At 49.5% G+C, this 12,752-nt stretch overlaps 1 protein-coding gene across 2 annotated transcripts in view; it reads left to right on the top strand.

Moving 5' to 3' along the window:
• The window catches only part of CALN1 (calneuron 1), a 529,481-nt gene that overhangs the window by 4,572 nt on the left and 512,157 nt on the right, over positions 1–12,752 (top strand). Inside the window, exon 1 of one of the 2 annotated variants that reach the window (XM_023246898.2) lies at positions 6,393–6,853. The exons of the other annotated variant lie outside the window; for it this stretch is intronic. The gene's annotated coding sequence lies outside the window, so the exon portion shown is untranslated. Of the gene's footprint in view, positions 1–6,392; positions 6,854–12,752 lie in introns of those variants that run through there. 2 annotated transcript variants of the gene reach the window in all.

The following is a 12,752-nucleotide window of genomic DNA, read 5'->3' as shown; positions in this document are numbered from 1 at the left end:
TTTCTGCTATTTGCAAGTCCTGGGAACCCTTGAACTTCAGGGCCATGGAGTGAAACCCAGATTCATGGGGGATTCCGGAAGGCAGAGCTCTGTGCCCAGCCATCAAGGAGGAGAGGGCATAGAACAACACCTGTGCCAAATGCACACCTGCCAGGTAAACATGGCTGTGGAGGCTGACCCATGATATGTCAGAGGACAGGGCACAAGAGCTGATCAAGAAGTTGCATCTGGTACCCAAGGGAGACCTCAACCAACATCTTACACCTGTGCAATTGATCCCATCTGTTCCCAAAAGTCCCATGGGGCAGTGGGTGCGGGGATTTTCATCTCCACTTTGCCACCCACAGAATGAGGTGAATGTGTTTTTACCTGTAAGTCGGTGCAATGACTTTGGTGGTTTTGTAAGCTGGTGGCTCTGAATCTTGTGCACCCATATTCCATATTCATGGAAATTAATACCTTTTCTTCAAAAAAGTCCTTTCCTATGATTTAGCAATTCATGAGCAAGACTAGAGAAGCGATTGCCTCCAAGAGGCCTACTGTCCTTGCATTTGGGTTGTGTGGCCTAACTCTGTGGGGAGGGCCTCAGTGAGACAAGTCTAGACAGTTTGACTAATGTGAGAAAAATTTAAAAAATTAAGAAATCATTACTTGTGTATTATTCTAACAAGTAAGACAGCTATTTACTTATTGAGCAGACCTTCCCTTGGTAATAGGCCATGAGTGGCTACAGATTGTTGACATTTTATTAGAACTTCACAGGTGTGACTTTTACAAATTTTGCATTTTTTCACCAGGGAGTGAAGCTCACTTAGCTTGTCAGTGTGGAAGTAGATCCTCCAGTTCATTTGAACCAGAGTTTGTTGTGGGATCAGCCTGTACCGGGCACTAAGTACAGGAAGTTGTTACCCTTGTAGAGGGGAAGACAATCACGTAGGAGGAAAAATGGCCATGCAGTATGGTGATTGCTACAGCGGAAGTAGGTACCTTCTCTGCTTGAGTGGGGGAAGGAAGTAGTAGGGGGAAAGGTGGTCCTTGTAGAAAGTCTCCCAGAGAATGTGACATCTGAGTAGGGTCTTGGCAGATGAGTAGGAGTTCACTAAGGCACCAAGGAAGGATATTCAAGGCTGGAGGAACGGCATGTGCTAAGGCCCAGAGTCGTGTAAGGATAGCCTCTTATGGGAGTTGCAAGTGGTCTCATGTGGCTGTAGCTGATGAAAATTAGGAAGGCTCCTGGAAGGAGAGGTAACAAAAGGTACCTTGATGCTAGAAGCTTACAAAGGACATTTTAGGTAGATTAAGGGGTTTGATTTTATCCCAAACACCGTGGGTAATAAATGTTTTATGTTTTAGAAAGATTGATTCCATTGTACTCCAATTGTATGCCCTTGTTCAATTTTCCTTCATTGCTTAGATTATACAACAGATTCCTTAGATATCTCATATGGATGAAAGATCTTTTATAAAGAGGCTTTCCTCACTATGACACAACCCAGCTTAGCCCTGAAGGAGCTTCCTCTGTCCTTGACCATGAAGCCCCAAGCCTCGCAAGTGCCCCCTGCTTACCTCTGCCTCTGACCACGAACCATCTCTCCTCTTGAGCAATGCCAAGCTGGCTTTCTTCCATTCCCTGGCCTCGCCTGGGGCCTGGTGCCCTAGAGCCTGTTCTGTTGGAAACAATCTCTCCCCCATCACGTCATCAGCATCTACTTAGTTTCCAGGTCCTGGCTTCACCACCAGCCTCAGGAGCCTTCCTCAATTCCCCAGAGTAAGCCAGTCCCATGACGAGAACTGGCAGCAGTACTATGCATTTATTGTTATTTGCCCTCATTCTCCTTTGCAATTGTTTGGTATTTGTTCTTCTGCAATCTCCTGAGCTCCTCGGGGGCTGGGCTTTGTCTCTGGTGCCTGGCAGGACACTGGGCACTATTTACAGATAGATGGAGGTAGGGGGAATCATTTAGACGTTTCTTGTAGGAGACCAGAGGAGAGACCAAATGGCTTCAGTGAAGCCGGTGTCAGTGGGATTGCGGAGGGGGAGGTCTGTGAAGGGCCACATCTGTAGGGTGGCACCCACTGGATCGGACTTGATGTGGGTCCTGGAACAGCGGAAAGAGGTAGAGATGACGTGAGGGAATGCAAAGGCGATTTGCTCCCTCTCCCCACATTCTTAGCCCTGTCCCCTGTAGAAGAGGGGGTAATTCTGCTCTCTGTGATTTTGCTTTTTTGCCTTTCCCTCTCTACAACAGCCTTCCCAAAGGAGGAGGACTCAGTAATCACTGGTCTGAGACCGGAAACTGCATTAGTGAACAGCTCTGGTCCCTGTGCTCAGAAAGTTCATGCCACACATGGTCACTCTATTACTCTTCCTGCCTTTTTGCAAACAGCCCACCTGGACAGGACATTGCTTAAAGCAGCCTTGCCAGCCCCTTGGGGGCCGCTTCTTCCTGCCACTCCTCTCTTTCTGCGTCTGGGCAGATATCAGAGCAAAATTTGCTCTCAGCTCTCATCATTATGCGTTCGGTGTGGAGGAGAAGGCGCCAGATCCTCCCTTGGACTCCCTGGACTAGGACACCTTGTCCGAGCTCTGTCCGGGGGTCTTTTGTTCTCAGTGGGTTGCTCTCAGACCACAGACCCCCCAAAAGAATGAAATGAGAGATGAAGTAAGATCTTCCAATACCCTGATAGCCTACACTGTCCAAGTTCCGAAATATCAGTGAAACGTATAACTGTTTACCTAACACACCGAACACAGCTAAATAATAAACAGAATAGAACGTGTAGAGTTACCCAGTCCTTCGCTGCTGGGCTGGCGTTCAATTCCATTTTCTTGCCGTTGACTTCCTAAGTTGGCCTTGAGATTCTTTTGTTTTGAATTCAGTAGATCTAAAATTAGACGAGGGATATTTTTTTTCTTTTTGATACGTAAAAATTTGGTGTAATAAATGACAAATATGTAATAACAAGATGTGCCAACGGGCTCCAACCTGCAGAGAGATCTTGACACTTTGCTGTGTCTTGTCATTTCTTTTAATCTGAAAATGTTAACATTTATATTCTCAAATGCAGGATAAGTGCCAGGGTGTTCAGATTATGACTTGATCACGACTATCGGAACACTCAAATTTGGGATCTCTGAGGAAAATTCTTGTCCAGCCAGGAAAACAAAACCACACTAGATGTCTCAAACAGATGGCGTTCAATACACAGGACTAGTTACACAGGAATTGGAAAGCTGAAATGACCCCAAGAATTAGTAATTGCAAGAACAGCTACCATCCCGGGAGCTGGGGGAGCCAAAGAGAAGAGATGGTCTCTCTTGGGCTAGGAGGGGCCCAAGGGGACTGGTGCTCAGACCCCAGAGGGAGGGGTTAACCCAGCAGAACTGCCGTGACCGAGGGCATCCAGGGTGGGGTGGAGTGTGGCACCGCTGGCAGTCTGATCCTTGAGGGTCATAGCTCAGCTGGCTACTGGTGCCTCTGTGACGTGGGCAAGGCTGGCACTGCATGTTGCAGGGGGTATCGAGGCTGGTCTTAGCCATACCAGAGGTCACCTGGGGACAGGAGTCATCTCTCTGTGGTTTTCTCCTCTCTGGCCTCCCCATCCTCCTAGAGTCCTTCTTTGGCTGAACCAACCAGAAAGCCAGTGGGCCGGGGTTGCCTGCGAAGAGTGGTCTGGAGAAATCAGCCCCAGCATCCACAGAGTGTCTGTGGGTGGCCAAGGCTGAGTGGCCACAGGGAACAGCCGTATTCACAAAGGCAGATTTGTGGACGGGCCAATTTCGAGACGCCACAAAATCACTTCTACCTCATACAGAGATTGGGCCTCCTGGGTTGTATGCTGATAAGCTTATCTTGCAGAAGTCTGATAAAGTTAAGCTCCTGCAGATGGGCATGAAGAGTGTGGACATTCCCATCTGTCAGTCACTGGAGAAGAGGCAGGCCATCTTTGGGCCAATGGGATGCTAATGGCTGAGCTTAGACAGGAGGGGAGGGGGCTCCTGCTCCTCTCTGGGTCATACTCGCTTCAGTGCGGGCTTTGAGAGGTCAGGGTTCTCTGGAGGACACTTCCTGGTGGCGGATGCTGCAGGCGACATGTCCTCTCCTACTCAGCCGGGAGCCCCTCCCCTCCCCGCAAAGCTGAATAAGCCTGTTGCCTCTTCCAGGGGACCTGGCTTCCCAAGAAATCTCTGGGTTCATAGCTCTTTGTTCTTAAATTGAAAAAAATATTTTTAACGTTTATTTATTTTTGAGAGAGAGAGAGAGAGAGAATGTGAGCAGGGGAGGGGCAGAGAGAGAGGGAGACACAGAATGCAAAGCACACTCCAGGCTCTGAGCTGTCAGGAGGGGCTCAAACTCACAAACCATGTGGTCATGACCTGAGCTGAAGTCAGACACTTAACCCACTGAGCCACCGAGGCACCCATATAGCTTTTTGTTCTGAGGGGCTGTGGAGAGAGTTGAGGAAACATTTGAGCCGTGGCATTCAGAGCATAGAGCCCCGTGAGGCCATCATGGGGGTGGCTGTGATAACGTGGGGCAAGTACTCCAAGAAAACCCCAAGCAAAGGGGTGTCGAGGCCACTGTTCCTCCCCCGTGTGAACATTCTCTTTGTTGTCAGTCTAAAAAATGTGGGGCTTGGATTTTATTCCTGCAAACCAGGAAAGAGACCCCAAGGGTTTGAGGGGCTCCTGGAAAGAACGGAATTTGCGATTTCCCATTCCCCATTCCGACATGTCCTTGTCAAGCGTTCTTCTTGGACATCTCTCTGCTGTGCCAGCCTCTCTCGACCTCCTTGGAGACGCCCGTGAGGGGCCATGGGGCTCCGGGGTTGGTTCCAGGCACACATCTCCCGCCTCCACCCCCAGCCCTGATCTGACCATTCCCTTTGCCCGCTTTCTTTAAAGGCAAGAGAAGATGCCATATGCGAGTTTTCCAGGAAGACTGAGGACCAGAGGTTACGTGGGACTGATGTCTAAATGGGTGATAGCAGATTCTTTGGCTCTGGGCATCTCGGGGTGGGAAGAGAGTGCCGGACGAGGGTGAAGTGGGCACAGAGAGAGATTTTTGTGGAGACTGTACTGTTCAGTGATTTTTCCCTCCGGCTCAGCTGGAATAGAAAGTACCACCTCTTTCTGACCTTTGCTCGTCTGAGCTGGCTGCGTGCAGGCTCTGTCTCTCAGAGCAGAGTCTGTGATCAGGGAGAGTATATCCAACCCACTCCATCCCTCCTTGACGCTGAGGCCCTTGGAGATGATTCTGCACAGTGTTTCTCAAGATTTTTTAGCGCATGCCCTCTGCAGTGTGCTGTCCCCGTCAGCCAAGATTTGGTCAAGCTTGGTGTTAATGGAACGCGTTTTCTAAAAGTGCCTGCGTCCCCCTCCTTGCTTCCCCTCTCTGTTAAGAGCATCGCTGGCTTAGTGACATTTTACAAATGAGAAAATCCAGGCTCAAGAGGGGAAGGGGTCGAACATGTGCTCCTGGCAGAGCCGGAAGGGTCTGAGGTCCCCCCCCCCCCATCCCAAAGCCCGGCTCCCTCTGGAACACCCCCTGGCACTCACTCCAAGGCAGAACGCTGCATCCGGTGAGCCCCACCTGGCCGGATTTATTTTGTGTATTTACCGGGAGAAAGCGGTATTAAGGTATCACGTAAGGTACTACCGTACTGGCTAAAGAAGCATCCCAGAAAAGTCAACTCCATTGTCTGGAAGCCAAGCATATGGTGAACTAGTATGAGGATGAGACCCTGGGGTCTTGCCCAAGACGAGGCTTCCCAGATAGACTAGCAGGAGCAAGTAGAAAGGCGTTGTGGCGGGAGGGGTTCCCTGGAGGTGATGGTCTTGAACTGAAACTATCCCAGACGTGAGCCCTGCTCTAGGAAAGGCAGCCAGAGAGGTGGGCAGCTCCCACATAGCTTTTCCCCTCCTCCCTGCACCGTCTTCCCTCTACCTCCCCTCCTGGCCATGCTCTGTGTCACGACTACTTCTCTTGGCGATCTACCTGTAAAACACAGGTGTATGGGTAAGATGTCTGGCTGGCTGCGGTCCATGTGGCTTTGCATCTGGATGTCTGCAGGGGGGACATGTGCGTGTGCCTGGACAGGCGTGTGTGTGTGCATGGGGAGGCAAGTGTGTTTATATAGGCAGGCATATATGTGTACCCAGGCAGGCATGTGTGTGCATGGGGCAGGCGTGTGTATACGTGGGCAGGCGTGTATGTGCGTGGGCAGGCGTGTGTGTGTGCACGGGCAGGCGTGTGCATGGGCAGGCGTGCAGTTTACAGGATGGCTGCCACTCAGCAGTGCTCTCAGGAGAGGAGTGCAAAGCAGAGCCCACGCTTCCTGCTTTCCCCAGGCACCGTCCATCCAGCTCCACGTCTGGAGAGGACGCCCCCGAGGCCACCTGCACCCAAAGAGCCCAACCTTCCCTCCTGGTCTGGGAGACAGCATGGAAGACCCGGGCTCTCCCAGGGGTGGGCAGCGCCTAGGTCCACGGCCCTGCGGTTCTGATCCAAACCACGCGGCCCGGGACCCCCCACGTCACTAGCTGCACTTTTTCACCTTCAGAGCCGCGAGTCCGAGCTGGAGCGAGAGGTCTGCGGGAAGCTGTGCCAGCAGCCGGAGCAGCCGCAAAGGCAGCAGGAAGAGCCACACCGGCACCCTCCAAATTGGGACTCTAGCCCTTTAAATCTGCTCAGTTACCAAAAAAGAAGAGGCATCAGACCCTGTTAATTAAAGCTCGCCCTGGTCCATCATTCTGAGGAGCTGCAGTGCTCCGCTCCTTCCTGATGGCTTAGAGATTCTCCTAAACTCCCAGCCATGGATCTTGGAGAATTTCCCCCGAGATCAGCAGGAGGTATGATCCTTGTCGATGGCACTCTGGGGCTTGTGTGGCTCTAAATCAATGATACCACTGACTGCATGGACACTGCCTGGCCCCCTGTCTCTCCCTCTTCCCCTCTGCCTCCCCTCCAGTCTCCCAGCTTGTGTTTAGTTGAGACCAGTCAAGTTTTCATGGGGTTCGGAGGAAGGGGAGGGGTTGAGGGGTCTGGAGGTGGCTCCCAACGTGTTTGTTTTGGTCCTGGCTTCACCCAGCTGCCCAAGTGGTTCGCAGGAGCTAGGAAACGTGTTTCTACAAGCCTGGGTTCCTGCAGGACCTTTCCTCCTTGCTGGGTCCCTTCCCTCAGGGCATCATTAAAAGGGCAATAACCCTGGCTTGACTTGCTTCTTAAATCAATGACCTGCCATCCGGCTGGCCTGAAGATGGCTGTGCGGCTCTTGCCCGGTGTTATTGAAAAACTCATTCCATCCAACTTTTTTTCCGTAAATTGTCCCGGCAGGAAGACGGCGCTGGTCCCCGTCCTCGGGTCTCCCCTTCCCTACTTTAACGCTGCTGGATTAAAATGCTTGTGGGATTTCAGGAATTTGTAACCCCTTCCCTGTGCCTTTTGAGGAAACTCACTTCTAGCTGAGCCTAAGGTTCTGTTGCAAAGAGTTGTTTTTATTCAGGAATCTGCTCTCGGCTGGCAGAGAGGGGGAGGAGATTTATCTTCTTTTACATTGCATTTTGTAAATTGTACTCGGGCCCAAAGAACATCTATCTGCAAATCCTTCATTGATTTGTTTTCGCCCCCACATCTTCCTTCTGGGTGAAATGCTCTTCTTGAGTCATACCCGAAGGAGAGGTTTCCTTTCAGTCAGCTTGACACGACTTCACAGATGTCCCTGAGAGCCAGGCCCTGGCAGAGGGAGCCATTTTTACTGTCCTGAGTTACAGTCCCCAGGAGCCCAGAGCATGGGCGCCTGTGTGCTGAGAGGGGGCTTCCAAGGGCTTATGCTCACCCCCACCCGGGGAAAGTAGTTGAGGAGAGGAAAAGCGCTTTCACTGATTTTTCCAGGAGCTTTAAAACACTCTGGATGATTAACATCACTTCTCAAGTCTTGGGAGGGATCTGAGCCAAAACACAGCTCATGGGAGTGGGGATTTTCCCCCAAAGTTATTGCCTGCAGAATCCTCAATCGCTCACATGAACACTGGTTATGGAGTGTGTAGCTAAACCCTCTCCCGCCCCCCAGCAAAGGATGGGAACTTTCTCTGGGTGAATGCTGGGGAAGGCAGGATATCTGCCTCCCAGACACTGTGGGTGCAAAGTGATTCCTATTTTCAGAATAATAAAACTCTCAGCCGTGGCAGAAACGCTCTGGTTAAGAGAGACTATTCAAAGCCTACAAATGAAGCACTGGATGGAACTCCGAATCACTGGGCCCGGCAGTGGATTTGTGTAATAATTTGAGGATTCCGCGGGAGGCGTCCAGGGAGAGATGTTTCCAGCAAATGAAAACCCACCATAGATGTAGGGTGCTGGAGGCACCGTGCAGGGTGAAGAGAAGTGGCATTGCAGGCTGGGTGGCCACTTCCGGGCTCTGCTTTTGGCTGGTCCACGGATGGCTTCACTGAGGGTCACTGCAGCTGGGATGTAAGACTGTGGCCACGGAGGCAGGGCTGCTCCCGTGAGCCCACAGATGGAGTGTCCGCCTGGGAGCTCCTCATATAGCCATAGGTACCTCTTCTTGCTCTTGGCCCTCTGCACCCTTGGGGCCTGCACGCCATAGGCCCTCCGCCTCTCTCGGCATGATTGCTGGAGTTGACGCCCTTCTTCTCTGCCACTTTCTAGAGGAAGCCAAAAGAACCCGGGCTCCCCCAAAGCCCTCCCAGGGCAGGGAGAGGCCTGGATAGACGCCACCAACCATGTCCTTGGACGGGTAAATATGTAGATAAGTAGACTATTCCTTTGGGTCAATTTTTCTTTTCAACTTAATGGTGTGTGTGTGTGTGTGTGTGTGTGTGTGTGTGTTTGAATTTACTGGATGACTGTTGGCTTTCAAAAAGCTGTAAAAGGATCCCAATGGAGTTCGTTTAGACATGGCAACTCTGTACATTTTGTGGTCCATGGGTGTTCTTGGAATGGCCTGAGCGGGCGTTCGCATCACCAGGGTGGTGGAATGGAAAGGGCGTGGCCTTTGTTGGCAGACCTTCACTGGGATCTCAGAGCCACCACTTACTCACATGTTGCCCGGGCCCGCTATTTAATCTCACCGGGCCTCAGTTTCTTCAATGTGTGAAATGGTAGAGCTGTCAGGATTCAATGGAATAAGGTGACAGAACTCTGTGTACACAGCGGGTACAAAAGAAATCTTTCCTTGGGGCACCTGGGTGGCTCAGTCATTTAAGCTTCCAACTATTGGTTCTGGCTCAGGTCATGATCTCATGGTTCGTGGGTTTGAGCCCCGTGTCGGGCTCCGTACTGGCAGTGCAGAGCTTACTTGGAACTCTCTCTTTTCCCTGCCACTTCCCCGTTCGCTCACTCTCTCTCTCAAAACAAATAAACTTTAAAAAAAGAAGAAGAAGAAGAAGAAATCTTTCCTCTTGTCTTCCTGTGAAGGCATCTGCCTCCAATTAAGCAAAGCTTCACGTGAAGGATAAAACTACTTAAATAATTCCAGTGACTCCTTTGCTAAATGCTGGGCCATGCCTTCTCCGAGGGCAGGGGTGACCTCTTCTGTGTCATTACACAGCTCCCAGTGGCACTAAAACTGCACAAAGTTTCATTGAATGAATACACGATGGTGTGTGGACACTTAACCTTCACCATAGGTGATTTTTAATGACTAAGCAAAATCACTTCTCACTCAAGTCTACTTAAGAAATGTAGGTAAGCCAGACAGATCAAAGAGCCCTGTGACTGCAATAAATTTAGACTAAAATATATCCTTTTGTATGGAAATTTGAATTGTAATAAAAAAATGTCTCCTGCACTAGGATCATATCAGGTGCCTGTGGACTCCAGGGGTGTCCTTGAAGCCATTCTGATTGCTAAGAAGTCAAGGTGACTTCTGCCCTCCCTCATTATGTGCTACTCCCTCTTCTTCATGCTTTGAAGAAGAAGAGGTTCTAAAAAGGGAAAACAGCTCTCGGTGCAAAGAGGCACTTATCATGTTTCTCTGGTTAGTAGAACAAGCCAGTCTATGTATCAGCCAATTAATTAGTAAGTTGAGCTGCATATGGACATTTAGTACTACTGAGGAGAGTAATTGAATAAATATTTATCAAAGGTAACAGCGATAATAATAACCAATCCCGCCCACCACCACCACCACCACCTAACAGAGCGTCTCCTTGGCTAGGGGCTGGAGATACCAACCTGAGAGTGAGGCACCTCTGCTCTCAAGCATGGAGATAGACTAGTAAACAAAGGGTGTCAGTGCAGACTGGTAGAGGCCAGGAGAGGCAAGAGCCCAGGGCACTGTGGGGGCACTGGGGTGGGGCCTACCCTAATTCGATTGACTCCCAAAATGAGTTCCCAAAGAGGTGGCTTTGGAAGAACTTTTCTTGGGAAAGGAGGCCAGTGGTGGACAAGTCGCCATAAGGAGTGGTGGCTAATTCTACTGGGCTGTGCTCTGGAGGACCATGTGAGAGAGGAGGCTGGAGAGGTGGGCAGGTGGTCAGATCCCAAAGGGCCTTGGGTGCCTAAAAAGGAGGAGACTTTATTCCGAAGGCGATGAAGAGTCACTGAGGGGTTTTAAGCAAGAGAATAACTTGGGAAAATTGAATTCAACAAATCTGAATCAACACCGATCATATCCCAAGCTGTGTTCTAGGCTCTGAGGCTACAGCAGTGAACAAACTGGACAGAAACTTTGTAGAACCTTCCTTGTAGAACTTTCATCCAGTGGGGAAGCCAAACAGTGAGAACAGAAAAGTGAATTGTAAATTGTAAATAGCATGTTAGGAGGAGAAAGAAAGCAGAGGAGGGTAGGATGCAGGGACAGTGATGGGGCCTGCATGTGCGCAACCCTACACAGGAGGGAGGGAGAAGGTGGCACTGGAATATAGACTCTTAGAGGCATAAGAACTTTGGCTTTTACTCTGAGGAAGATGGAAGTTAGCCCTGGGCTCCGAGCAGAGGGGAGACATCTAAAAATGAACCTTCTAACTACCATGCTGTGAAAAGTTTGTAGGTGGGCTAGAGTGGAAGCAAAAAGACTAGCGAGGAGGCGAAGCCAAAATCCTTGTGAGAGGGGCTGGTGGCTGGACAAGGGGTAACAGTGGAGGTGTGAAAAGTGCTAGGATTCTGGACTTTCTCTCCCTTTTTTAGGATGGAGGCCATGGGATTTGCTGATGGATTGGATAGTTGTGTGAGAGAGAGATGAGTCAAGGATGACTCAAGCTTCGTTGGCCTCCCATGGGGTGGCTGTGGGTGGAGGAGGTTTGGGAGAAGATCAGGGGTTCGGTGTTTCTCCTGTTAACTTTGAGGCGTCTGGTGAGCATCCCAGCAGAGATGTTGAGTGGGCAGTCCTGAGTTCACAGCAGAGATCCAGGCTGGAGACAGTCTTGGGAGCCATCGGAGGACAGATGGTATTTCAAGCTATATCAGATGAAATCATCAGGAGACAGACTATGATGAAGAGAACTGAATTTTGAGGCATTACAACTATTTACAGGTTGAAGAGAGGAGGAAAAACCAATCAAGGAGATTGAAGAAGAGGTTTCTCTTCGGTTTAAGACAATTCACCCCTTCCTACATTCTATCTCCTCTCCTCTTCTGGGAGCAAGATTCATAGATCACCCTCCTCATTGTCAACAGATCCTTTTCTCCTGTCTTCTTTCCACCCCCCTTGGAGATCTGCTTAGAGCTCTTGCCTCTTAAAAAGAACCCTTCTTGGGGTGCCTGGGTGGCTCAGTCGGTTAAGTGTCTAACTCTTGATTTTGGCTCAGATTATGATCTCGGGGTCGTGGGATCGAGCCCCATGTTGGGCTCCATGCTGAACATGGAGCCTGCTTAAGATTCTCTCTCCCTCTCCCTCTCTCTCTCTGTCTCTCCTCTGTCTCTGCACCCCCCCCCCAAAGTTAAAAATAAAAGGAAACTTCTTCTTGACCCCTACGTCCTCCACTCACTTTTACCTGATTTTTCTCTCTCTGTTTTTTTACAGATAAACTTTTCTTTCTCCCAACATTAACCAAACAACTACCATATGCCAGGCATGAAGGATTTAGAGACAAAAAATAGCCTTTATCCTACTTGAAAGGCCATTTATTTCTACTTCATCTACTTCCATAAAGCATTTTGGATGTGTACAAATTGTGAAATCGAAAACATATAATCATAAACTAAGGATACAAATTTTGTACCAAGGAAAACACAATTTAGGATAGAAAAGCAAGATCTCAGGCATCTAGGTGGCTCAGTCGGTTAAGCGTCCGACTCTTGGTTTCAGCTCAGGTCATGATCTCACAGTGTGTGAGTTCAAGCACCGCACTGGGCTCCGTGCTGATGGCGTGGAGGCTGCTTGGGATTCTGTCTCCCTCTCTCTCTGCCCCTCTGCTGCTCGCACTCTGTCTCTCTCTCTCTCTTCTCTCTCTCTCAAAGATAAATAAACATTAAAAATCATTTTTTTAATAAAAAGAATAAAAAAGAATGTCATTGAGCCACTAATCTGATCATAATTTCCCAGTGAGAAAAGGCAAAGTGGGAAGTCCTTAAAAATTTTACTGAAGTATGGTATATATATCCAAGAAGTTCTCATATCACAATTATATGGTATATAAATTGTCATCATTTCTAGCCAGTGCTCTATCAGAACTGACAGTATCGATTTGCCCATTTCAGACGTTTTGAGATTTGCTTTTTGAGTTTCGAGGTTTACGAGATGATAAGCTCAAGGAAAACAGAAGTTTTCTGGCCTTTCATTCTAGA

Source organism: Felis catus, chromosome E3 (genome assembly GCF_018350175.1).
Source record: "Felis catus isolate Fca126 chromosome E3, F.catus_Fca126_mat1.0, whole genome shotgun sequence".
In the NCBI taxonomy this organism is placed as follows: domain Eukaryota; kingdom Metazoa; phylum Chordata; class Mammalia; order Carnivora; family Felidae; genus Felis; species Felis catus.
This window is presented reverse-complemented; position numbering and strand designations above follow the sequence as displayed.